At 52.3% G+C, this 26,018-nt stretch overlaps 1 protein-coding gene across 11 annotated transcripts in view; it reads left to right on the top strand.

Annotated features, from left to right (window-relative positions):
• Rbfox3 (RNA binding fox-1 homolog 3) overlaps nt 1–26,018 on the top strand; it is a 426,573-nt gene that overhangs the window by 279,636 nt on the left and 120,919 nt on the right. For 4 of the 11 annotated variants that reach the window (XM_016008571.3, XM_076543863.1, XM_076543867.1 and 1 more), the window contains exon 4: nt 25,589–25,628. The exons of the other annotated variants lie outside the window; for them this stretch is intronic. The gene's annotated coding sequence lies outside the window, so the exon portion shown is untranslated. The remainder of the gene's footprint in view (nt 1–25,588; nt 25,629–26,018) is intronic. 11 annotated transcript variants of the gene reach the window in all.

Genomic DNA, 26,018 nt, shown 5'->3' with positions numbered 1-26,018 from the left:
TGGCCCCATGCAGGAGCCAGCACGCTCTCAGCCCCATAAGCCGATGCAGCCAGCCCAAATGCCAGGACCACAGCCTGCCAGCAGTCCACCATGAGGAAGGCTAGTAAAGCCACCCCAGAAAACCCTAAGAGAGCCTGACTCCCAGCAGACACCACGCGGGGAGGGACAGAGAGAAGGCTGGGTGCTAGCAGGTGAATCAGAAACTAGAGAAAGCAGGATGGGATGCTGGCCAGATCCAGGAAATGAGGATGCTTCCTTCCAAAGGACTGGAACACCCTCTACAGCAGGTACCCCGGCATGTCCCGGCCATTTATATCAACTGGGGCAGAGTCCGGGACATACAAGCAATTGTTAACTTTATTCATCGTGGTTTCTGCTTAGGGCCAAGGGAAGCCCTGACCTGGATTCCTCTCATGTTGAGATGGAAATCAACAACACAGAGAGTCAGCAGAGGAGCCTAGGCTGGAGTGCTGGGGTGTATGCATGGGGCAGCAGAAGGGACAGGTTCTCCTGTGATGATATTGGATGAACAGCCCTCATAGAGCGCGAGCTCCGTATGTTGCTTGCAGTGGGGACAGATTTGTGCAGTTTAGTGGCACTCAAATTTAAAATCTTGCCACCTGAGCCATCTGGATGCTGAGCCACGAGTCTTCTTGACTTGAGCTATGAGAGGCCCCCATCCCAAGCCAGTCCTAAGTCACCTGCACAAAGTCACCTGGAGCTCAGCCTGCCTGCCTTGGCCAGCTTTCCTGGCCGCCGGCTCTTGGGACGCAGTTTATAAGCTTACCTGTGAAATCCCAGTTCAGTAAATCTCCAGGATGGGAGCGGATTCGCCTAATGGAATTAGAAAGTATAAAATGGCAGTGATCTTGAGAGCACTAGGAGACTAAGCTCTTTCCGGAAATGGGAAAATCGCCTACATCAGCCTGGGAGACCCTGGAAATTACAGGTCTGTGCCCGGAGGTAATAAGGTCAAACCACTCCGGTGTCTAGAAGGAAATCGGGCTCGCTAACCCCCAGAGTACTCTAAAAAGTTAATAAAGTGACAGCCTTCTGCCGCTCCATGGACATAATCCACCTGCATTGTCAAAAGCTGGAGCGGGGATGGGGAGAAGGCAGGAGCAGGACCCCCTGGCCCAGCAAGTGCCATTGGCAGAGGGAGCCCTGGCCTTCAGTGCCCCATTGCCTGAAGGCAGGTGATAATTGTGGATGCCCAGAGCCACCTACAGGGAGGAAGTGACTGCTTTTGTTTAAAAACTTAACAGCCTGCTCTGCTTGGAGCTGTCCCTACTGGCAAAGGGGAAGTGAGGAGGACGTACAGGAGCTGCTTGTCTTTCTGTCGCTTTGCCCTTTGAAATGTGAACTTGGGACTTCACCTGGGAAGGTCTACATGATATTCCAGTACTGAGCACCACGTCTGGCCATAATGTCAGCTCAAACACTGGTGCTGCGTGCATGGGTGAGCTTCTGGATGGCTTTAGTGCCGTCTGTATAATGGCCACAGATTTACCTCCCCCTAGACTGGAGGCTGCCAGGGTAATGGTGCCCACAGATGCTGGGCACTGATCCACGTTCTGCTTACCACTGTCTCCTTCTGGATGGAACAAACAGGCCAGCGATTACACATCAAGCCCAGAGCACAGGAGGCTGAGGCCCCGCCTGTCATCGGCGTCAGCCCCTTTGGTAACATGGTGGAGTTCTCACCCACCTGGCCCTACCCCAGACCCATCTCTGCTGAGGTACACAATGTGGTGAGCTACAGGAGAAAGCCAGAGATGCTGATTTTTCCAGAACTGACCCTCAGCTCAGAGGGCAGGATAGATGGCCACGAACCAATGGCCTAGAGCAGCAGGACCTAAGTTACAGTTCTAAATGCCCAGCCTGACGCCAAGACGTCCACAGGGCCACGGCTCAGATGATCCTTAGCTCGTGGCCCCTTCAGTCATTCCCATTGCTGTCTTTACCTGCCTTCTTCTCTCTATCTGTGTCCAAATCTCTCTCCTTTCTCTTGAAGGAATGGCTACAATGGCCACACTGGGCTTGGGGTTCACCTTAGACCCAAGAGGTTCTTGTTTTTAGGAACCTTAATTTAACCGAATCTACAAAATCCGTTCCTTCTCAAAGGCCTTATGCACAGGTTCCTGGAACATGGTTTGGGGATACAGTTCGATCCTCTGTGGTTCAGTCACCGTGCCCTGCTGTGCACTGGCCCCATTCCACAGGTCACCATCCAGAACAATCAGCGATGTCCTGGGTCTCATGGTGCATGGGGCCTGGGCAGAGTGTATGTGGCCATTGGACAGCTTTGGTCTGCCTTCCAGGTGAACTTCACTTGGCCACCCCAGGGGGCAGAGGAGGCAGCTTGTGACAGGTCAGTGGCCTTCCACCTTCTGCCCCTTCCAGCAGCTGCTCACAGCGGCCAGCCAGGCTGCAGAGCTCTGCCCAGCTAGTAGCAACCTGAGTTGGAAAGAATGTGTTAACATCAGCAGAAACTGTGCACCTGTCCAGTGTTCCAAACAAACACCGTCAATCCAAAATGCTCCCGTCCTTAGGAAGCACACAGAATACCAATGTATACTTGCATGACTCCAAATACTGGGTTTTGAGAAGGGAGGCAGGCAAAATCATGAGAAAGAAACCTTTGGGAAGCCCCTCACTCCAGCCCGAGTTCCAAAGGCATAAGCCTTCCCAAGCCAGGCAGGTCCCGATAGGACTAGGCAGAGCCAGGGAGTAGCCCCTTGTCCCCTGCGTCAGAGAGCAGGGGTCTGTCAGGAAGCCCATGGGACCATAGAGATCTAATGTCTCCTTCGCCCTAAGCCTGCTCAGCCTAGCTGCGCCCCTCCAAAATGGCCCAATGCAAGTTCTCTGGTGACGGCAATGTGTTCCCATCCCAGTGTCATCTGTGGAGGTCCTCCGTCTAGCCGACAGACCCGGCCGGCAGCACTGGAAGCCAGGCAAAAGGGGAGCAGAAGCTCTGTGAATACAACTGGGGTACCTTAATCCTGAAGTCACACTCCAGGCCTGGGGTAGAGCCATAGCCATGGAATAAGGTGGAGCGTCCCTGTAGCTAAAGGCATAAAGGTGGTATCTCTCCAGTGGGGACGATTAATTCTGCAGGACCAGTTTGGGCCTGGCTGCTCCTGTGCTCTACATCCAAGGCCTGATTCCAGGGTTGGGGCTAAGCATTCAACCCTCTAGGAGAGCCCTGCAGCCCGCACCTTCTGCCCAGCTTCCCCACAGCTCTCAGTGACGGAGATAGGAGCCTGGCCTAATTCAAGACCCTAATAAGTTTGCCCCAGTGTGATGGATGGAGATCTGCACATGGGTTGTTCCTCAGGGAACAGCATGATAGGATCAGCTGAGAAATGTGTGATAGTTTGCCAGGCTCTGGGCTAAGGAAGCCAAGATGAGGGGCCGCGTCCCTCAGAGGATCTGAATGAACCCTTTCCTCTCCACCTTTTTGGTCACTGACTGCACCCCTCCATCTGAGACCCCCTGTGGCCAGTTTGATTGACAGAACTCCAGGAAACGCAGTCTAAGTGTCTTGGGATCCTGGGGAGACACAGGGGTCTACATGTGGACTCAGCCTGACGAGTCACTTAGCCTAGTGTGCTGTGGGATGTTAATGTATGTCCTGTGGGAGCCCGTTCTCGGGTTCCTCGTGGCTTTACCCAGCAGGTCCGCATAGAGGATGATTAGGACCACGGGCCTGAGTGCAGGTGTCTGAGATGGTCTGCACTTGGCTGTGCTGGGGGATGGTCTGTATGTCTAATTGCTCTGATTGGTCAATAAATAAAACCTGATTGGCCAGTGGCTAGGCAGGAAGTATAGGCGGGACTAACAGAGAGGAGAAATAAAAGAACAGGAAGGCAGAAGGGGCACTGCCAGGCGCTGCCAGGACAAGAAGCATGCGAAGATGCCAGTAAGCCATGAGCCACGTGGCAGGGTATAGATTTGTGGAAATGGATTAATTTAAGCTATAAGAACAGTTAGCAAGAAGCCTGCCATGGCCATACAGTTTGAAGCAATATAAGTCTCTGTGTTTACTTGGTTGGGTCTGAGTGGCTGTGGGACTGGCAGGAGACAAAGATTTGTCCTGACTGTGGGCCAGGCAGGAAAACTCTAGCTACACTAGTGATCATGATGCTTCAAAAGTGAGACACCCCGCCCTGCCCCAGGAGCCTTCCAGTGGTTGTTTGATTTAGAATACAGCCTAGTCAGGAGCAAGGGATAGTGGTGTTCTGAGCCTGTGAAGGGACTGAGATCACAGGCAGAAGCTGGGTGCTCACTGCGATGCTCTAGTATCTCTCTCTTCAGTTGTAGGAAAATCCCTGAGAGCTCCCTGGTGTTTGGGTCCCAGAGCTTCTCCCCTCCCATTCAGGATTTCTCCAAATTTTCTGAGAACCATGAGGGCCTCTCTGATGACCATAAGGTATCTGGGACCTCAGGCCTTCATCCTCCTGCTCGAAGTCCCTGTGGTAGCCTGCAAAGGAATGGGCGGCTCCTGGCAAGCTGCCTAGTTATTTTGTATCTAGGTTCCGTGGTATACCACGGTTCCTGCCCAGAGAAGTCACATCTCTGGGGAGCATGTGGGAGGTATAGGCTCGGCTATCACCCCATGCCCAGCCTGCAGTCTATGTATCTACATGGTTAAGAGGCCCATGGGTATCACATGCACAGGCCAGGGGCAACTGTGCCTCCAGGACAATTCCTGTCTATAGTGGTACCACGTTCTGCCAGAGAAACCCAGATCCTGGGTCTTGAGAAGAAAAAAGAAAGGAAGGGGGGGCAGGCAGTGGAAAGTGAGTGATTAGGAGGGATTTACCTAGTCATTGTTGACTCAAACGCATTTATTGAGTTTGTCTGCTTTGTGCCAGGCCCTATCTTAGACTCTAGAGACAGAGCAGTGTCCACATCAGTGAATAAACAGATGGACTTCCCACTGGCCACTTTACTCTGGCAGGTTGGCTGTGTCCTCAGCCGCATTGTCACATGACCAGTATCTCTGAACAGGAGAACCAAACCCCAGAGTTCTTGCTTTGGTCTTAGTGGACAGCTGTCCCCTGGTCTTAGTGGGCAGCCATCCCCTGGTTGAGTCAGGGCCAGAACTGGCTGCAGCCGATCACTTCTGCATGGTGGGCTGGAAGTGTCTTTTACTCTAGTTAGTGTCACTGAGAACACTTGCAGCTCTTTCTTGGTTCTTCTGGGGCCACACACTTCATTCACCTAGGCCTCAGCTCCAAGGTACCAGGGGGACAGCAGGGTCCCATCTGGATTCCATCTGAAGCAGGTGTGAGGACTGAGACCATAGACTATGCCAAGCCCGCCATGGTGGGTGTTACAATTGACCAGGAACATTGGGCCTGCTGTTTGGGGAGATAGTGGCAAGTGAGCCCAAGCAGGGGAGGGGACCCCACAATTGACCCAATAGCAGAAGGTGGGGTGGGATGAAGGGCCTTGGAGCTAAACAAAGCAGGTTCCCATCCCAGCTCCACCCTGCACTTCCTCCTTGGATGATAATCTAGGTGGTCCATATGCAGTGCAGGTCTATTAGTTCTGGGAGTCACACCAGTGTTCATCTGTGTCTGGGGAGATCTACACACCTGATATCCCCCAGAGTTCTCACTGCCCACTGCAAGCGGATGGGGAGAAGCTCAGAGGCAGGTGCCAAAGTCACCCTGTGGGGTCCATGTCCCCCTTGTACTCACTGTTGGCACTTCTGGGTCTTAGCTCCCTTGTCTGTAAAATGGGGATGCTCAGTCCTGACATTTGGAAGCTAACTGAGGCTTGAATGGGCAAGAACACAGCAGTGTGCTAAGCACGGAGCCTAGCATGGCACCCTGAGACTGCAGTGAACGCTGCATGTGGAGCTGGCCCCAGATGCAGCCAGCCTGAGACATGGGCTCAGAGCCCCATGCCTCAGGTGGCAGAGACTTGCCTTCCGTTCCTAATAGCAGCGCGGAGTTCCATCCCCCCATCCTCCCCGAGGGCAGCACTACTCATGCTGGCTTTCCTTAGACGACAGAGGATGGGATAGATGAAGAGCTGGCCGTACCACCTATGTGTATAAACCTATGCCCTCGGATACAACAGTCCAGCCTGAGCGGAGGTCCTGGAGGATCTTGCGACTCCCCCCCTCCCCCCCTCCCAGCCGGGTCCTCTATGCCCAGCAGCCTTCATCCAGCTAATGAGCCCCTTGGAGCTGGCAGCCATTTGGTCAAAACTCTGGTAGATTGGCCCCAGAGCTGCCCAGCTGGGAAGGTTCAACTCCCTCCTCCTAAAGCAAGTGGCTATTTGGGCCAGCAGCCCTATTGACCCTTGACCCCAGTCTGGCAGACCTGAGAAGGACCCTGGGGCACTCTAACTGACGTGCTTGGAACCTTCCAAGCTGGGTCACTGATGTCTGCCTCATTGCTGGTCTGCTAGGGTCATCCAAGCTCAGGGGCTGCTCATCTCTCAGGACCATGCTTGATCTGTGTGGTCAGAGCTGCCAGCTGCCAGCTTTCCAGACAGGCTGCCTTCCTGTGTCTTCTAGCTCCCCGTGCCCCTGGTCCATCCCAGCTCCTCCGGCATCAGCTGCACATTCTCCTGGCCTCGCCTGCAGCCCCAGAGCTTGTTACCCAACCTACCTCATTGTTTCCAGGGGTGTAGATTTACACCAATGTCTGCTTCCTGGGAAAATGGAAGAGACTCCTCCTGGTAGACAGATGTCCCCTTCTGTATGCCCTGGCTCTGTCACCACTTTCCTGATGGCCACTGTTCCAGGCAGCTGCCCCTGCAGACAAGGTACCCTGGAACATACCCTCTCACAGAACAGATGCAAGTGCAGTAGAGTAGCCTTGACTCGGGTCCATGATGTACTGTCTCCCCCTCCACACAGAGGAAAATGGCCCCTGAAGCGGAGTCCCCAGGGTAGGAAGATGTGGGAAGAGTAGATGGGACTCCTGATGGAAGGCAGCTGCTCCCAGACAATGTGGTGGCTCTGGGCACCACACCTCTATCTTATGCTGGGTGCAACTGAGAACCTCATCCCATTTTCCATGGCCCTGGGACTCCACATCTTTTAGTTCAGGATCTGACCCAGACGCCATTTGCATCCCTGGATCCAGTTTGTGGAAAGTATGTTTCACTTAGAGACTCCAGCGAGAAGGACAGGTAACTGCTGAATCATAACAGCATCCTTGATCATAGTCCTTAGCAACCAGCCTGGTGGCTTCAGGGTAGGTGAGATTTTACCCTCTGTGTTTGTCTCAGCCAGGCAGGGAGCAGGGTATGAGGCCCAGGGCTAGTCAGTGCCAGGTGACTCCCAGGCTCTCGACTGTGGCTCCCAGGCTGTCCTCTGGTGCTTCAACTTGACCTATAAGAATAGCATTCCCTGTACTGGGTCATCTCTGAGGACCGGGTAGGTGTCCCTGCACCACTCAGTGTGGTGGAATGGAGGGCCAGGCCAGCATCTAACCGTGGGGCAAAAGCAGTTTCTTCTACATTTCCAGAAATATCTGGAAACAAGGCCTCTGAACTTGGGATACCTTCCAAAGGAGAAGAAGCAATCCTGGATTGATCTCTGTGTTGTTGCTTGTTTGAAGCAAGGCTAGAGAAAAGAAAGAAAGGATCCTGACTTTATCCCAGAAAGAAGTAAATGCCTCTCCTCCCAAACCAAAGTGGGGGACTGTGAAGAGGACATGGGTGTCTCTCCCCCAGCTTTGGGTTTGACCACTCTTCAGCCAGCTCTAGGTGAATGAAGAATTTAGGGATCTACTGAGAGAGTCTATTGCTCAGGTCTGAAGAGGCTTCACAGCAGCTGATGCCCAGAGCACCCCATAACTGGAACATCTTCCTGCTCCCGGTTTCATATGCCTGGGAAGTTACTGGAAGACGGAGACCCTTGGGACTTCCCAAGCTAAGTCACTCATCTCCTGCCCCTGGTTCTAGAACTGTGCATTCCTCCTGAGCCTGGGCCTGTGGGGAGAAGCTTCTTGGAGCATCACTGAGCAGGAGCTCAACCCCAAACCATCAAAGTCTCTGGAGGCCCTAGGAAAGTCACTTCCCAGCACCGATGGTCCACACACAGCGCTGTTCTGCTTTCTCCTGACTCCCCCTCTCCCAGCTATGATATGAGGTATAAAGTCCCCCAAGCTGCTTCCTGCCCTGTACAGATGGGTGATAGGCCTCCCAGGCTCCCCTAGATACCTGCTCCCGAGTGAAGGACTTCCTTCTGTTTCTTAGATGAAGCGGGGAAACATGTCGATGTCTTCCGTCTCAACTCTCTCCTTGCCACAGCAGTGGCTGCGATTTACATTAAGGGCTGGAGTAAATGGAGCAGGTTCGCAATTAGTTTTCAAAGTACTTATCTCATTAAAGTAAATGAATTATTGATTTAGTGACACATGCTTTTAGTGAGTGGCATGGTGCCTTCCCCACTCTGCCTTGGCGCTCAGAGCAGTGGCCAGCACAAGCAAACTTGCTTTGTGTAGGGATTTTTTTTTAATTTTAATATTTCCTTCTCGTTATTCAGCTTCGTAATTAAAGTGGCTTCACATGAGAAATGAAGGGCCGGTTTATGGGAATCGAAGCCCCAGAGACTCTGCTCACCTCCCTGTGGGGAAGCTCCAGGCTGGGGTGGGAGTGATGGGGAGAAGTATCCTGACCTCGACAACTAATGAAGGTGGTGGGGGAGGTACTCCAGAGGGCTGGGAATGGGTGGATAAAGTTGAGGCTTCTCCATGGGTCGCCGCTCCACCAGCCCTATCCAATCGCACCGTGGAAGCTCATGGTTTTGGAAGCAGCTAGACGGATCTGAACAGGTGATTGCAGGTGACTGGAGATGGAAGATGCTAGACGCTCCAGATGATGGAGCATCGGGGTCCTAGTTCCTGGGGGCACGAAGGGAGTGAAGGGCAGCCTCTGCTTCTGCATCTCTGGGAAGAACTGCAGTGTGGGGAGGGGGCAGCAGAGGAGTACTGCCCCTGCGCCTCAAGTGCCTGCAGGGGAGGCCACGTAGGGCATTGGCTACGGGCCAGCCAACACCCCTCCCATTCTGCTGAGTCAGCATCTTCCCAGGGAAGTGCCGTCGCCCTGAAAGATGAAGTACCCCATTAAAGGCCACTGGCTTGTGCTGGCCTTGGCTTTGGGCAGATTCTAATTTCTTCTCTGGGTTCAAATGAACATGGCCTTGCTCTGCTCTAGGTACAGATGATAGGGACATGTCCCCCATGATGGGGACAAAGTCAGAATGAAATCGGGGCACAGGGACTGTGACCCATGAAGCTGCTTTGAAGAGCTTTAGCAGGATGGGGTGTGGGGAGATTGCAAAGGTGGTTTGTATCGGGCACCTGAGCATGGTGAGACCTCACCAAGATGGCCTTGTGGCACACCACCCCTAACTCTCCTCTCAGTGGCTCTATACACCTTTACAGCCCGCACCCTACACACACACACACACACACACACACACACACACACACACACACACACACACGCATGGGCTCACACTGTGACCTGACTGCTCGATTCTTGTCCTGGAATAGAACCAGACTGTCTGGGAGTGGCGGGGACCTGAACAACACTTGCAGGAAAGGCATGGTCAGATACAGGTCAGACAGAGGTGTCACAGGGTCAGCTTGGGGGACCATCCCAAAGAGACAGCCCTGGGCCCAGCAAGTCAGCAAAGCCCTCTCCACCAGGTCCCAAGGAAAGTCCAACCTGCCTCAGCTCTGGGTAGCATAAGCTGTCTGCTGATGCTACCCAGAGCTAGACCATAGCATGCCTCACCACCCCATGTCACCTTGCAAGCCCACTGTGTCCCAAAAAGTTGAGCTGAGGTAACACCAGAAATCCACACCCTGGGACATCCCAGGACTGCTCTCAGGCCCAGCCTAACAGTTTCCCACACAGCAGTGGCCAACTTCATGCCCGCCAGCCTGGCTAGGCTTTGCTCACAGCCTGCACTGCCGGTACCTGTCCGGGAGTGAGTCTCTGGGATGCTGAGGAAGCTTGGAAGGAAGCAGGTGGGGTTCCCCGAGTGACAGCCCTAGCCACCAGCTGAGGATTTGGGGGCCCAGGTCCCTGAAGCTCCAGCTCTGACCCTCATCACTTAGACGAGGAATGGGCTCAGCTGTCTGAAGGTCCTCTCTGGTCTTCATGTAGCCCCCACCACCCGTCCTCAGAGTCGGGAGGACAGAGGACAATTTTCACCATGTGGCACTGTGATCCTCTACACCCAGTCATATGGCTGTGGCATCATCTCTGATGTATGGATTTGGGGAAGCCTGTGACTGGAAATCTAGGGGCACCTCCCTTCCCAGCACCCTCTCCACCCAGTGAGCTTGGGGCCACTGCTAACTGGTCCAAATGTGGCTTTTAAAATATATATCTTTTTGTGATTAAAAAAAACTTCATTTAATTAAAAATGTTGACATTGTGCCTGGACACCCTGCCAGAGAAAGTGGCTATAAATTAAACATTAAATCTTTAATGGTCCATAAAGAAATCTCCTTTTCTGCTTATGTATATATATATACTGGGTATAAATAGATAAAGAGGAGAATTTTTTCACTGGGGAGGTATGGGGACACAGGCTTTCTGGATAATCTTAGTAAATGATTATAATTCAAAGTTAAATTAATCCGTAGCCTTTCAGTGTGTGTCTGGGTGGGTGGCAGGGGGAGGGGAAGGGGCTTCCTCCAGCTTTGCCTCTCTGTGAGATGCAGCACACGCTGGGCAGGAGCAGACATGCCATCTTTAGCCAACTGGTTCTTCTGGAGCAGGGAAAAGGGCAATTCTGAAAGTACTGCCAAGGCTGGGTTGTCCTCACCCCTTACTCTCTGCCCAGGCAACAGCCCTAGAGAGGGGCAGGGTGTCCTGGAAGCCGAGGTCTCTCTAAGGTGACTTGGCGAAGTTCCAGGACTCTAAAGAGAACACATAGGTGTCAGGAAGGCTCAGGGATGGCTGCTTCAGCATGGAAGGACCATGTGCCTGTGCTCAGGGCCCAAGGACTGGCTGGGGAGAGCAGGGCTGGGAGGGCAGGGCTGGGAGGAGCAGGGCTGGGAAGAGCAGGGTAGGGAGAGGTTGCTGTTGGCCTGCTCTGCCCATAGCAGTGCTGACCTCCATCTCCCAGAGCGTGAAAACTTGGAGTGGGGAGAAGAGGCAGGTGGTGGTCCCCCAACTGGCCCCTGAGAGGTCTGTATTAGGTTTCTCTTGCTGCTGTAACGAACACACAGTGATTTTACAGCAATGCACAACAGTGGAAGTCAGAGGACTAATGGATCTCACTGGGCTTTAATCAAAGTGTTAGCCGGGCTGTAGTCTTCTACAAACCCTTGGGGATAGTGGCTTCCTGGCATTTCCAACTTCCAGAAGCCCCTTGGGTTTGGGTCCCTTTCTTCCCCTTCAAAGCCAGTGGTGACTCATACCCCATGATGATATTCTCTCCTGCTATCTGTGGGTCTTGATCACACAGAGACCACAGGACAATCCAGACTTGGCACCCTAATATAAGGTCAGATATCTGGCAACCCTTAGTCCACCTCCATTTAATCTTCTTGGCACTGAGACCAACATGGTACAACTTCCAGAATTAGGCCGTGGTGGTGAGCACATTCCTTTCCTGAACACAGAGGCTGTCCTTTCTTACTTTCCAGGGGAAGCTACAGCCCTCTGCCTACATGTAAACTTAGAGTGCCTCTTCAATCCATGGGGGCCAGAGAAGCTGAGTGGCAGTTCTGCCCCAGGTGCCTGAGAAGGGTTTCTCCTGCCAGGTACCAGAGTTGAACAGAGACTCTCCCAAGTGGGAGCGAGGGGTATCCGGGAGCTGGGAGCACCCAAGGCTTGAAAGTCGCAGGCCAAGTGACTCCATCTGGGGTTAGAGCTGGGGCAGAGGGGTCTGACAGAGCAGGTGACAGTCACCAAGGATCCGGGTCAAGTGCCTGATCTCTGGAGGCCCTGGGAATGGGCATTTTAGGGGAGCACAGACCAGAATACATCCCACGTGGAGGGCTGTGGAGAGGCAAGCATGTCTTAGCCTGACGCTAGGAAGCTGTCGACATCCTTTGCTCCCTCTGGCGTGACTTGAGTTCTCAGGCTACGCTAAGAAAGTCAACGTGCCTTACTCCGGTCTCCCACCACGAGAAGGGCGTCTGGCAAACAGCCATGGCATCAGTCTCCTAACACCAAGAGGAGGGAAGGCTCCCTGCTGTAGCTCAGGCAGCCACCCCAGCAAATCCCTGCAGGTCTACCCCAGTCTACCCAGCAGGTGTGTGTGGCTCTGCCATCCTGTGCTGGGTGCTGCCAGAAACAAGAGGGGAGCCAGAGGTTCAGATTGCTGCTCCCGAGTCCTGACACTGTAAAGGAGAGATACAGACCAAAGGAAAAAAAAATAGAACTAGTGTGCTAAGACAGGGTAGGTGTGGTGTGTCAGGGATGGCCTCATGGGGGCACTCTGGGAGGTGATACTGCTGAGCTGAGAGGGAAAGACCGTGGCCACAGGCATAGGCTGGCTCCAGCGGCACCCTGCAGGTAAGCTGCTAGAACCACGATTAGGTGGTGGGTGATGGAATGCAAAATCAAGAGTACCCTAGTGATCTGTTCATCAGGTCAGAGATGGCTCTGTGGGCTAACACAGGGATAAACTCAATATTCTTGGTGATAGTACAGAACTGTGACTTGGGCTGGGCTGGGACTGTGACACCCAGGTGAGCATAATTGAGCTGGAGGTATCTGAAGGTTGAGCCTGGCCCTCAGAATCCCAGTTGGGACTGCCAAATCAGATCCCATGGACATCTAGGTGGAGCTGATGCCACCACATTGAAGATGTCTCATAGGAGAGAGGTACAGGAATAAAGAGAGGGCCCTGGACTGTACCTGGGGGCCAGCACAGCTACCAGGCTCTGGTTCCACCGAGAGAGGGAGACAAGGGCACCCCCATCTCATTCCGTTGAGGAGAGTGTGTTGGGTAGAAGGAGCCGGGAGGAAAAAGATCTGAAACATGACCGAGCATAGTAGGGAAGCAACAGACAGTTGGCATGGAACTAAAAATGGATCCATGATGGTTGCTGGGTCGGGAACAGACAGGGATCAGCAGGGCCTCTGAGCTAGGATCAAGACCAGAGACAGAATGTCACTCTAGCAAGAGATGTGGGCTGGCAGGCACAGAGGTGCTAAAGGGGAGAATGGATAGAATCTGGGGGACAATGTAGGGGACTGGGGACTGGGGTGTGAAGTGAGCATGTCTAGAAACTCTGAACTTGGGGTGCTTAATCAGTAGTGATACCTTTGACTAAAGCTGGAGCTATGGAATATCTTTGGAGGAGTCAGTACTGGTCCTCAGCACCACACAATGATCTGCAGTGACCATGGTATGAGTCACTTGAAAAGTATGTGGGGAGAGGTGAAGCCTAGGCATGGAGCTAATTGTCCGAAGTGTGTACCTCCATGAAGAGCTGGGCCTGGGGTGCTGGCTAAGGAGGCCAGGCTGGTGTTAGATACCCAGAAGCATCAATCTAAGGGAGCCCCATAAGGAATCCTTTCCTGGGGTGTGTCCACCCTACTGTTTTTCAAAACCAAGAGGCAGGGCATATGAAACCCACCCCACGACATTTATCCAGTGAAGCAAATACCCATCCTGTGTTGAGCAGCCACCAAAACAAATCTGCCCACGGGTACATTGCCACCCACACTCCGCTATCTGCTTACTTAACTGTCCTCATTAGAGACTTCCAAAAGAACAACCCGAATGGCTGTTTCTGTTATTATTATCTGAAGTTCTGACCATTAGCCCCAGGGCCTCGGGACTGTAAGAGTAAACACATCCACAATTTATCATGTTTTCCGTCTCAGCAAAGACTTTGTATATGAGCAGAAGCCGGGAAGACAGCAGCTATCTGTTATTAAATAAACGGAACTGTCAATCCAGGCACCGTCTGCAAATTAGCTGCTTGTCCATGTGGGTTAGTCGCAGGCAGACGAGCACCGGGATGCGGGTTTGATAAAAATCCATGTTTGCCTCTTACTTTTGACACTTTTTGCAGAAGACCTGAAATTGATGAGCACAGACGTGTTAATCCTGAAAGTGAATTAGTTTTCTTGAGGTGACTCTGCAGTGGCAATCAGTGGCTCCAAGCTAAGCTAAGCGCTAACCTGTTCTCCACCCCCAGGAAAGCTCTCAGTGCTATCCCTTACAGCAGACTGTCCTACAGGACCCATGATCCTTAGAGGCACACTGGCATGTACGATGTGAGGGTGGGGTGGCACAGTCACACATGCTGGCCAGGCTTTTAAAAACTGTGTGTGTTCACATTTGTAAATGCAGATGTAAGTGCATGTGCATGTATGTGTGCATGTATGTGTGCATGCTTGTGGAGGCCAGAAGACAACCCCTTGTGTCACCTGCTTTGGCCTGGAGCTCACCGATTAGCCTATACTGGCCAACCGACAAGTCCCAGGAGTCCTCCTGTCTCTACCTCTCTAGTGAGAGACACAAGCTCAGACCACCGCACCCTGCATTTTGATGTATATTCTGGGAGCCAAACTCAGGTCTCAGGCTTGGGAGACAAGCACATTACTGACTGAGTTTTCTCCTCGGTCCTGGGCTGGGGGAGGTGGGGGTGAGTGTCTGGGTTTGGTTCTTGCTCTATGTGGTGAGATGCACAGACTGTGGGAAGGGTTCAGGAAACACAGTCTAGCAAGAGCTACACAGGGAGGTACCAGGTGAGCATAAGGGGCAGATGGACCAGGGGGAACACAGGTAAGAGCCTACCTTATCTTTCTAAGGATAGAACAGGTGAACCCCAGCAAGTTGGACTGCCTGGTTTGAATATTTGCAGTAGGCTCTTGACTTCAGTAATTGCCTCAAGGTATCCAGTATCTGGCTCTGGAAGGATTGAACAGTGGCCTGGAATATTGGAGCCCTGGACTGGAGGTTTGCATATAACAAGCACACTCCCAGACCAGCTGTTAGAAGTCTGCGAACGAGCTAGCTCAGGGCGGACTGCCCTCTGGGGGCAGCCAGGCTCACATGCCAAAGCAAAGCAACAGAAAATCAAAGGTGGCTGGCACAGCAGGGCTGGAGCCCAGTGGCCAGGATGCACTGACCTGGGCGTGGTCAACAGCAGGTCTCAGCTTTGCTTATGGCTCAGCAACTCTCCGTGCCTCAATCTGCAGCCCAAGCACAAACAGTAGCCCGGAGATCTGAGCACGCCGTAGCTGCCGGCAGCCTAACAGCAGCAGAAACTGCGCCGGTCCCCAGGCTCTTCTGTAGTCTCCAAGATGGATTTGCAGGGCTGGGTAGTTTTTTTTGGAGGGGAGGAGGGCGGTGTCTCTGGAGTCCTGTGTCAGCGGCAGGAAGAGGCAAGCGTGATGCTGATCTGAAAAGGGCGGCTTCGCTCCAGCAGCTCTCTCCACACTGGCAAAGACCTTCCTTAGACTGTGGAGACATAAAGCCCTCCTGTAGAAGTAGCCATGTGGCCTTGGGCTGCCCGCTGGGTCTACAGGGCTCTGAGACCTGAAAGGAAGCCACGGGGGTAGGACTTGCTTAAAGACCGGACACTGGCTTGCTTTGCAGGTCCCCAAAAGCATTCCCTCCAGCCTCAGTCCCCGAGATGGTCAATACTGGTGGTCATTTTGACAGGCTCTAGAACAACCTAGAAGACAAACCTCTGGGCATGTCTGTAAGGGAGTTCCTAGATAGGATTAAATGAGGTGGGAAGGCCAGCCCTCAATGTGTGTGGCACCATCTCATGCGTTGATGGCACGCCTTTAATCCCAGCACTCGGGAGGCAGAGCCAGGCGGATCTCTGTGAGTTCGAGGCCAGCCTGGGCTACCAAGTGAGCTCCAGGAAAGGCGCAAAGCTACGCAGAGAAACCCTGTCTCGAAAAACCAAAAAAAAAAAAAAAAAAGAAAAAGAAACCCCAAGCTGATTAAAAAGTGAACTCAGCACCAGCATTCACTGGCCTCTGCTTCCTGACTGTGGATGCTGTGTGAGCAGCCGCCTCAGGCTCAGGCTGCCATGCCTCTGCATTATGATGGACTGGACCGGAACTGTGGATTCCTTAAGTTGATTTTGCATTTGTCACAACAACAAGAAAAGTAACTAATGAAGTCACCCGAAAGACAGATGCTTATGGCAGTGGCCATTGTGGGAATGAATGGCCTTGACCCGCCCCCTCCACAGGTGCCTGAAGACCAAAGCACCACCTGGCAGGCTCTCCAGGACTGGATAAGATTTGCAAAGTATCTGACCATGCAACCCTGGGCACAGGCTGGTTCCCACCAATTATTCTTGGTTTTGTCAGAAAGATTCTCAACTTCCACTGAAACTACCTAAGGTAGTTGGGGGATAGTCTGTCCTATGGATGTGACATTGCGTCCCCTCAGATTTGAGCCACACCCCTGGAAGAGGTACAAATAAATCCAGTGCAAATGTGATCTCTGAGGACCAGACCCCCGCCACATGCCCAGCTCACCACAATGAACTGCCAGGACAGGACAGCGTGTTGAAACCTCTGGCTTATCTAAGCTCCCTTCCCTTTCCTGGGCCCCAGGGCTCTGAAAGGCCCATCCTGGCTACCTTGTCTGGGTGAACCTCACCTAAGATGAGCCTAAGGAAGGGTATGTGCTCTGGCCAGGAGCAGGTCTCCCTGGCTTCCATGGGCCACTCTTCTCTCCCTAGTGGTCAAGCCTCTGCCCCTTCCCCAACCTTGCACAAATAAATAACCCAAGAGGCTTGGAGATGGAAGAATTGCAGGACTGATAGGGGGTCCCCACCTAAAGGGAGATGGGCCTGGCTTACCAGCCCCATGGTATCTCTTCTCTCTCCTCCTCGGGACTAGAGGAGTTGCAGACTTCAAGTCCTCTGTCTCTTTCCAAGTAGAAGTTTCTACATGACTTTCATCTACAGCCACAAGTGGGGGTCTAGCTGTTGTTTAAATTCAAAAAGCTCAGGTATGTTCCCTGTGACCATCCTTTAGCAACCATACAAGGTAAACTGAGGACCCTATCTAATCCTGGGCTGCCCCCACAGTCCCACCCAGTCCCCAGAGCCTCTACACATAGCTTTCTCAGAACTGGGCCCCTTTATAGGTTCGTCATCAACTGAGACAGAGTTTTGAACATCTTAGAGGAGTGAATGGGTGGGGTTCTTTGGGGATCTGTGTAGGAAATAAGATTTTTTTCCTTGTCTCCCAGAGGAAAAAAGGCCACATCTAACTAATTACTGATACCCAAACACACTCACCTAAAAACAAAACAAAACAAAAAAGCTAGGTGGTGGTGGTGGCGGCGGCGCGCGCGCCTTTAATCCCAGCAGTTGGAAGGCAGAGGCAGGTGGATCTCTGAGTCTGAGACCAGCCTGGTCTACAGAGTGAGTTCCAACACAGCCAGGGCTACACAGAGAAACCCTGCCTAGAAAAAGAAAACAAAAAAACCAACCAAAACATGCTCATCTAAGAAGTCTGTGTGCCCTGGTGGTGTGCATGCTGTGAGGAGCTTCTGCTCTGCATCCAGGCTGCCTTGTTGGTTGGTTGGTTTGTCTGTCTGTCTGTTTGTTTGTTTGTAGTGCTGGGAACTACAAAGTGGGTTCCGCTTAGACCCTCAGGCATGCTCAACAAGTATTCTACCACTGAACTATATCCCTCAATGTCCCCTGAGCATTAATTCATCCCTACCTCCATCTCCCCCAGTGGAGACGCTCAGGGGTGTGTCTAAGCAGGGCCCACCTCAAGGTGAGAGACGAGTAGACCCCACTTCCCAAAAGCATCACCTCCCAGGAGATGCCAGCTGGGACTTGGCAGCCTGTGGCACACAGACCCATCCTGACAGCAGCTGGGGACACTGTCCTGGCTGGTCCTCCACACTGAAGAGAGGCATGTTTTTAAAGAAACAAAGGGGACGGGAGCCAAGATGTGCCCGCCAAGTAGAGACTGGACAGCTGCCCAGATGTGGCCAACACTGAGCTGGTTTAGCTGAGTGTGGGAGAGGACATGGTTTGCAGAGCCCAGCCAGGACACTGGGGATGGCTCTCCATTTTTATGACATCTTTCTGTTGTGTTTGGTTTCTGTCGTCACATCCTCATGAAGTCCATTGTCAGAAGTCAAAATCAGAATGCTGGAAAGATTGGTCTCTAAAATCAGACTGCAGGGGCCTTTGGATAACAAGTTTGAGTCACGAACCGCTTTTCTGAACTTGCTAGTTGCAAAAGCAAACTGGAGAATATGGCCAGTTATCAGACTCACTGCCTTAAAAGGTGATTGAAAATCCAGATGGTCTTAGAGAGAAGAATGGATACACAAAGTGTGTTGTTATTACAAGGAAGGATTGTTTGGCCATTAGAAGAGAAACACCCCTGACTGACACCTGATGGATGACATCATGATGAACCCTGAGGAGATCATGGGTTGTGACAGAAGCCATATGCAGAAGGACAGATTCCCTATGATCCCAGTTACAGGAGTGCACTGGTTATTTTTCTCACTGTGACAGAACACCCGACAGACGCAGGGGGAGTGTGCATGCCAGCTCCTCACACGTCAGCATATAGGAAGCAGAGTCAGGATGAGAAGCAGGGCCGTATCATAGCCCTTAAGGCCTTCCCTGGTGGTCAGGGTCCACCAGCTGGAGGGGTTAAGGGAGGGAGGGGATCTGGGCCCTGTATCTCAAAGATTTCCTAACCTCCCAAAACCTTTCCACTAGCTTAAACCACATGTTCAAACATAGGAGCCCATAGGGAGTGTGTCGTATTCGAGATGTAACAGATGGGGTCCTAGAGTTACCAGGTTCAAAGACAGGAAGTAGAGGGAAGTGAGATGGCTCAGAGGATTAAGGCTTACAGAGTGTGGCCCCCAGGACCCACACAGTGAAAGGAGAGCTGACCCCACAAGTTACCCCCTGAGTTTCATGTATGTGCAGTGGCACACAGTTGCCTAGGCATGAATGTGTGTGCATGTACAGGCACAAAGAATAAATGTATGTAATTAAAAAGAGAAATAAAGTAGCATGGGAGTTGCCAGGAACCAGGGGAGGAGAAGGGAATGTGACCTTTACTACAGAGCAGGTTGAAAAGATAAAAAGTTGTCGAGATAATGAGGATGGTTATGCAAGGCTTCAAACACCTAGAATGGGTAAGACTCTAAACATTATGTGTGTTATTCTGTAATAAGGAAAAATCCACAAAATACTCCTCAAGGGGATTTCCCTGGGTCTCTTGGGCTGGGTGTGGCCCAGCCCCTTTTCCACAGGAAATGGAAGCCTGTGGGGAAGAATGAATGGTGGGTGGCTGTCCGTGATAAACGGGCAGAACCAGGGCAGCCTAAAGAGCAGAGATGTTTTATTCCCCAGTTCTAGACCAAGAAGCTGGGAAGAAATGCAGATTCTGAAGCTGAGGCGGGCAAGGCCAGCTTTGCTTGGCGGCTCTAGGGGAAGGGCCTTCCTAGACTCTGCCAGCTCCCCTTCCTGTCTGAGAACAGACACGTCACTCCAGCCTCTGCCTCCACTTCCTGCCTGCGCAAGCCTGTCTGTGTCATCCCCTCTTCTCGGAAAGACACCAGTCGTTAGAGTGGTACTCACCCTGAGTCAATGTGACCTCACCTTAACCAGTTACACCTACAAAGACCACATTGCCAAATAAGGTCACAGTCTGAGGTGCTGGGTAGACATGAATGTGTGAGAGACGCTCTCCTGCCCAGCACAGCTGCCTGGTATCCATCTCGTCCATGTGTGGAAGGCTGAGGGGACATCTGTGAACTTAAAATGGCCCAATGCTGGGCCCTGGAGGTGAGGGCTGCACGCGATCCAGGGTAGCATCTCCAGATTAGAAACCGGTCCTCTTCAGCTGCAGGCTGCCACACTGCAACTGTGATCGGTGAGCTCCCTCCAATCCACAGGTCTGTGCTTGGCTCAGTGCATACAAAAGAGAAATGGGGGTGCAAGGCGCCAGCTAGCCTCCTCCCTCCAGTAGAACCTCGTTTGCAGCAGGAGCAATTGACAGTATCCAGCTTCTCCAGCCTATACAGCAGCCACCGGTAAAAGCACACAGGCCTTTCGGAGCCCACGCGAGCAGAAGAACCAGCTGTCTGCAGATGCTCAGAGCAGAGGCAGCTCAGGTTGCTGTAAAGAGAAAGGAGGCTGTGGGTTAATGTTGGATGCTGAGGCCACTCACATCCTAGGCTAGCTGCAGGTCAGAACTGGAGCCGGTGATGATCAGGCTGAGTGCAGGGTCTGTTCCAAAGGGAGGTGGGCCTGCTCTCCACACACAAGCTGATGCCGCAGGCTCCATGTTGGCAAGACACATGCAGAGCAGACAGCCCAGAGTGAGCCTGTTGGACAAGAGGAAACCACGCTCCAGCTCACGCTGGCTGTAGGACTTAGGCTGAGCTGCTTCACCTTTCTCAGCCTCATAGCTGTCATTTGTGAACTGGAAATGATTCTAGCACCCAAGCCATAATGATTTCACCAATAGTGTGGCCCCAGAAGGGCGTAGTCCCTAGCCATGGTGAGTGGCACCCAGCCAGTGCTGTTGTGGGTACTGCTATTACATGGTTCATAGCAGTGTCCATTCAGGCCTCACTGCGCTAGGACCAAAGCTGAGGACGTGGAGGAACCTGGAGGGGGTTCGATGTGGAATTGGGGAGGTGGGCACTGGATTGTTGGACCTTGTCTAGGCTTCCTGCGAGAGGAAGCTGGGCTGCTCAAACGCAGGGCCTCTCTACCCTTCCCCCCCTGCTCTGGGGATTTCTCTAAGGGGCTTCTTCTGGTAGACCTCTGTGTAGCAGTGTGCTCAGAGCTCAAAGATGCCCCAGTGGCCTCTGGTGGCCAGAACCCCTGGCAGTGGCCCAGGGTCACAAACGAAGGGCCTCCCCTCCCCTCCCCTTCTGCTCTACCCCCTCTCCACACCAGCTCTTAGCTGTCTACAGGTGAATTTCTTCTCAGAAGCAAAGAAAACCGCCTTAAGTCAATGTGGCTCCCCTATGACGGTCACCACCATCCAAAGTTGTATTTAAGCCACCCCGGGTTAATTTTTTATTTATAAAATTGCACCCTTCACCTCCAGGTCCCCTCAGGGAGCAAGCAGAAATGGATCGTTTAATAAGACAGGGTTTGTAAGTGGTTCCTGTGCCTTCCAGGCAGCTTGTTCTCCTAAAACAGCTCAGGATCATTAGGACGAGGCCTGTTGAGCAGACACCCCCTGCCCCCAAGCCCATGATAGTTGAGGCAGAGGCTCCTCGGGTCCATGCCCACAGGAAGGACTTCTTGCCACCTGCAGTAACTCGCAGAGTACCCTGTAAGTCTGCTCCAGTGCAGCAAGGGGCTCAGGGCCCAAGCCGCCCCTCTAAGGAGGTGTAGAAACTGAACGCGGAGGGTGAGGAAGAACTGAGGAGTCACGCCTGTGGGTCAAATGGTGGCCCCTTAGATTCACACACGCAAGCTCTAAATGGAGACACACCAAAGGTCCCCAGGCCTTCACACACCCACCCTCCATCCACCAAGGGGCCCCAGCTGGAGAGGGGGGAGGGGCCGAAGCTGCAGAGCCAAACAGCTGCCCGAGTGAGCGAAGCCTCCTCGGCATTGCAGCTTGCAGGGGTGTTTATCTGGTGGGTCGTTTCGTGTGATCACGCTGAAAATGGGTTTCGCTAATAGAGACATGTTCTTTCTTTCGGGTGGTTGTACAAGCAGGTCCCAGCTTAATTTCTAAAGACCAAAATGCTTGGCAGGTAAAAGGCTTTGGGAGGCCAGAGGCTCTGTCCTTTGGGTTAGGCAGAGAAGGAAGAACAGGCATCCAGGGACATTTCCAGGCAAGGCCCTGTGGGAGCAGAAGCTGGAGGCTGAATGGGGGTAGAGAGGGCACAGATGTAAGTATCTACTCACTGGGAACACACTCTTCTGAAATAATCTGATCCCACTTTCAACCTGGGGACCGGTTCTGGCTCCAGGGGCAGGTATTCACCTGGCTGGTCCGGCCTTCTTATTCACTCAGCAAGTATCCACTTCCTTCCTCCCATATATAGCAGCAGCCTCCTCTGTGCCAGGCTATGGAGACACCAGAGCCTCTGAGCCATGACCTCTATGTGTGAGATGTTCTCAGTCCAGCAGGGGATACAGATAAAAAGCCAGGGAACTCACTGAAGAGCCAGCCCATCCAGGAGCCTCCCACCTGGCCAGGCTCCTCCAAGGGGAACGGGAAGTCTGTAGCCCCCAGGTTTACCCGGAAGCACTGGCAATGGGCAGCGTGATAGGATGGAGACTCTGAAGCCAGCTTACTCACACCATTGGATAGTGTGTCCACAGCGGCCCTAGGAGAATCAGTGGCTAACCTGGCCATCCTCCCTGGACCCGATTCATTGAGGCAAAAATGACCGGAAATGCCAGTCTTGTGAGTGACTGACTGAAAGTGGCATTCTCCACACACTGGAGCATCATCACGGAGGTGATGTGGGATTAAACTCTGGGTCTGTTCCTTCTCAAGAATAGGCAGGAGGGGTGAGGTAACAGAATGAACTGTTAGAAAATGGGCTACGCTGAGCAGAGCTGGGTAAAGAAAGGAACCCACATGCATTCTAACCATGCACGGCAAGACCCCAGCCCAGAGTGACCTGTCCTCATGTGACTCCAAGACTAGATCTGCATGAAACCAACTTCCTGCCTGTGCAACATGGCCTCCAGAGAGCCATGGAAGACCCTGTAACTCTGGAGACTTGGTAAAAGGACAGAAGATAAACAGGCTCCAGGACCTGGGAGAATAAACCCAAGCTGCTCTATTTCATTCAGCTCCCCAGCCTTCCCATTACCCCTCCAGTCCCACTACTTTCCAAATGCAGAGGCTTTCAGGAGATGGAGATGAGCCCTGGCCCCCAAGCTTCCCACAGTGGCCCGGACTAGTGTTACATTGAGCCCATATGCATGTGCCAGAAATCTGGCTCTGAAATATTTGACTTTGACTAAGTAAGAGCCACATGACATGTTCTGTGGGAGGTGACTCAGAACTCGACAGTCAGGACCAGGAAGGTGGGACAGTTGGTCATGCTCATCTGCCAGTGCTGTCCAGAGACTGGGAATCCCAGGGCCAGAGGCGGTCCAGGGGATCAGAACCAGGTATAGGGGAACACTGGCAGAAGGAAAGGGGTACAGGGGAAGGGGCCAGCTCTCCCGTCAGTTCTGTCCTCAGACCCACGCCCAGCAGAGCAGCAGGTCCTTCCCTTTCTCAGGTCTCTGGCTGTGTGTTTGTGCTTCAGGGTTGGTGGGGATGGGACTAAATCATCCTGAGTTGGGAGGACAAGTGCCCTTATGAAGTCAGTCAGCACTGAGACTAGCCCCCGAGCTGAAAGAGGCTGCAATTGCTGTGAGCCACTCATTCCATCCATCTTGTTTCAAAATGGCTTGCTTCGCTGTGCCTTCCAACACACCTGCCCCACTAAGTCACGGAAATGTGAAAACATTTCAAGAGCCAACTCAGCCTCTGCTGTCTTCCCTGGGCGGACTGCCTCAGCCATGGCCTTCTCAGCGCCTTAGTTCAAGTTCAGCTGCCCCTCGGCCCACAGCCCTCCCCGCCGTGAATCTTAGGTAGGCTGCTAATGGAATGCCCAGATGTTACCATGGAGATTCACAGACTCCAGTGGAGAGCCAGCCAAGCCCGTTTTCATTCTTGCTTCCTGTGGAGAAGGGTGCTTCTTTCCACCTTCAAAAGAGGGGCTACAGTGTTTGGGGGTACGGTGTCAATTAGGACCTCAGTTTTTTTCATATAAAAAGTAGGAATGGGAAGAAAGGGCCACGATTGGTTACATCTACAAAGGACCTTCCTTCCATCTGTGGCTGTGGAAAGGGCCGGATGAGGCATGCCCATGCAAAATAAACGCCCACAGCCACCTGCTCTTTATGGCAATGTGGATAGAGATAATGATGGTGATTTTTCTAGAGCTCAAGAAAGATGCCCAGTCCAACCACCTTTCAGCCCAGGAGGGCTTCACTTCATCTTGCTTCTACTAAGTTAAAAAAAAAAATTCACATATAGGGGCTGGAGAGCTGGCTTGGTAGTCAAGAACACAGGCTGCTTTTTAATGTTTCTATTTTTATTTTTAGATTTATTTATTTTTTATGCATATGAGCATTTTGCCTGCATGAATATATGTGTACCACTTATGTGCCTCAAACCCCAGAAGGTCAGAAGAGGATGTCAGATACCCTAGAATTGGAGTTACAGATGGTTGTGATGCCACCGTGTGGATGCTGGGAACTAACCTGGGACACCTGGAAGAACAGATCCTTCTCTCCAGCCCTAAACACTTCCTTCTTTTATAGAGGATCAGGAGTCTGTTCCCAGCACCCATATCAAGCAGCCTACAACAGCCTGGAACTCCAGTTCCAGAAGATCTGACGCCCTCTTCTAGCTTCCAAGGGCTCTGCACACATGTGGTGCATGTATGGACATGCAGACAAAACACCAATATACATAAATAAAAATATTTTAAAAAACTCACACACAAATAGGTTTGGGGAGAAATGGGAACATTCTGGAAGAAGGTAGTGGAGATAGCAGCGTAACACTGTGGAAGCTCTGACCTGTGCACTGAAAATGACTGAGATGACAACTACTGCTGTGTCTACACGACTGTGATCAAAAGTGTTCCGAACTCTGTACACAGAGAGTTCTGAGACTTCACAAGAAGAAACAAAGATACTAGACATCTAGCTGCAGAGCACCGTCCGGTGTGCACTTGCAGATACATAAACATGCACACACAGACTTACAGATGTACACACACACACACACACAGACTTACAGAAGTACACACATACACACACACACACACACACACACACACACACACACACACACACACGCACACGCACACGCACACGCACACGCACGTACACTCATTCTGTTTCTAAGCTCCCAAGTGGCCTCCTGAGATGCTGGAATTAAGGACCAGCACAGGGTGTGAAACCCTCAGTGCAGAAATTCCTTCTGTGCATTCTCTGGCTACAGGTCCATGTATGGCAGCGTGAATAAGCATGGTCCCTGCTGGTCTGTCACTCCTGCTGATGGAAGCTACCAGAAACTGTACCTAATTTCAGACAGCACACAATGGTTGCTTCTTCATCATGGATGTGGCAGTCTTTGCTGCCTTTCCTTTAACAGGTATTAGAATTAACTAATAAGATGACCACACAGGGCACAGTGACCACCCTCTTCAGTGACTCATACCGGTTGCCTCATAGCAATGGAAGCCCACGCTGAGACTCAGTATCCTGTTTAAACGTTCACAGAGTGGGCATTTGTGGATGTACTCAGGGCTGGGGGCAATGAAAGAAAAGGAAAAACAGAAACATCCCAAAGTCACAGGAGACATGAGTTTGGGAAGCGCAGGTGAAGTCCCTGGTTCTGTACCACTCCATCTTTGCGTGTTAAATGATGCCCTGACTTCCTGCCATGCTTGAAATACAGTGGAACCCTCCTCACCTGGGCAGGCTTCTTCCTCCCAGGAGAGGGTGATTCTGCCTCCCTCTCCCTCCTCACCTCCCCCTGAGCCAGCAGCACCCGACTCCAGATGCACAAGGGCCAGGCTGATTGTGATTCTCTCTGCTTTCTCTTTCTCTTTTCTTAGCGAGCCCAGAGCGCCTCGGGGAAAATTGGCTGAATAAAAGGTATAAAGACTTTCTCTTTTCTTCGTGAATGGTTTTTGACAGATATGAGCATGTTGAACATCTCAGGAACTGCTGGTGGTGAGCGCCAGGAATTGCTGGGGTTTCCCACTCGCTGGAGGGCGGGGGAGATTGGAGGATGCAGGGGAGATTGAAATGTTGACATCTCCTCTCTCATCCCCCAATAGATGGGTTTGAATTTTGTGAGGATGGAGGCTCAAGGGCAGAGAAGCCTAAAATGGCTGGACCATGGTCCAAGGAGCCTGTTCTTAGGCAACTCCAACCTGCCCAAGAAATAGCATAGATTCCTTCCTGGTTCCACCCCTCACTATTCTCTCCCCCCACCCACCGTTGGCACTCTAGTGCCCTCCCAGATACCCAGTGAATGTCTAC

This window comes from Peromyscus maniculatus, chromosome 8, assembly GCF_049852395.1.
Source record: "Peromyscus maniculatus bairdii isolate BWxNUB_F1_BW_parent chromosome 8, HU_Pman_BW_mat_3.1, whole genome shotgun sequence".
NCBI classification, from domain to species: Eukaryota; Metazoa; Chordata; class Mammalia; order Rodentia; family Cricetidae; genus Peromyscus; species Peromyscus maniculatus.
Note: the sequence above shows the minus strand (reverse complement) of the source record. Positions and strands in the feature narration are given on the sequence as shown.